Here is a 1,590-nt window from a genome sequence, read left to right on the forward strand (position 1 = left end):
AGATTAGACCCTTTTAAGCAGGTAAGTAAAATATGTTGCCAATGAGATGAGCATGATGGCCCCTAAAATAAGATACTTTTATATGCAGGTCAAGAAACTGGAGAGTTTATATTTTCTCTCTTGTTTTATGTGGACAAACCTTCTATTAGCAGATCATTTTACTGACATACTAATATTAAGTGCAAAACATTCATTTCAAGAACATGTTACTTTTCATTAACTCTTTGCAGCTTGGCTCTTAAATGGGGCAGCAGATTCCCCTGTTTGAGCTCAGCTCTTCCTGCATTTTCTATGTAAGAAAGGGAAATGTGTAGGAAGAAGACTTGAATCTAACTAAGCTTAAGAACAAGTTTTCCGAGCAACAACAATAACCAAAGAAACCAAAAAATAGATCTGATGTTACACAGTAAGGACATAAAGAATAAATGATTGATAAAATAATTTGAAATGCTGGCACTGATTGGCTTTAAATTAAGGCCTCTTCATGAATCAAAGGATGCTTGGGGGGTGCGGAGTGTAAATGCCCCATGTTTATTTTCAATTCAGAGATTCTCCACCTACTCCTCCCTTGCTTTGGCCTCAGAGGGTAGGCCAGGGTTATTGTGAAGATCACCCTACATGTGTTTTCTACATTGCCTCAAGGCGCTGTGAAGGGGTCAGGCAAACCAAGTGCAGATAAACCACTTTAAAATCTGTTTCTTTGTGTAGGTGTCTCTGGAATCTCTTTCACGCTGACCTTTGCTCTTTGTACTTGACAGTCATGAATACACATCAGAGCTGGGTTGTTTTTGAAGGGTCAGTTGTCAAACAGTAATCATGTTTCTACAGCGAAACTCTCCCCTTCCATTTGACATTAATTCAGATGTTTGACCCTTGGGTCAATAGCGTGTTTCTTGTTTAGAGATGCTATTCTTCTAAACAATTGCCTTTTTTTCTACAACTGAGGAAAGATAACATTTATAACTCATTGGGCAGGTGAATTGTGTGCATTTATGGCTTTTGATGAACAATAAAAAAACTGGATTTTTTAATATATAAAATGTTTGTTAATAATTGAACCTGGGGTAACCAGTTTTGTTATAATACTGTCAGGTTGGGTGGAGGCTTAGAGGGCACACATGCAGAGATGAGTTTTGCTGATTAAGGAATAACAGGCAACTGAGGCAAACATCCAGAAAAATGTGAAAATGCTGAAAACCAAACAAAATTCAATAAACAGGGAAAATACAGGTTGGGAGCAGGAGACAAGGAAGCAACAAAACAACAAGGAACCGGCAAACAGGAGCTGCAGGGATGGTGTATATATGGCAAACAGAACAAAGGATTGGCTACTGAGCTGATATGGAGAAGGTGTGAATAGGACTAACTAGGAGGGAGTCAAGGGGAAGGAACAGGCACAAGGGGGCAACAGAGAAACTAAAGAAATACCAAACTGATAGAAAAACAACAAAAAAACACAGAATAAAATTCATCCATCCTAGAAGGAGTTTTTAACTCGATCCCGATTGTTTTCCATGTCCGGACTTTTATGATCCGTACAGCTGAAAATTTTGAGTTTCAGTTTATCGGCAGTAACAGTTGTAGGTTAGT

This window comes from Cyprinodon variegatus, unplaced genomic scaffold, assembly GCF_000732505.1.
Source record: "Cyprinodon variegatus isolate N-32 unplaced genomic scaffold, C_variegatus-1.0 Scaffold1198, whole genome shotgun sequence".
Lineage (NCBI taxonomy): Eukaryota > Metazoa > Chordata > Actinopteri > Cyprinodontiformes > Cyprinodontidae > Cyprinodon > Cyprinodon variegatus.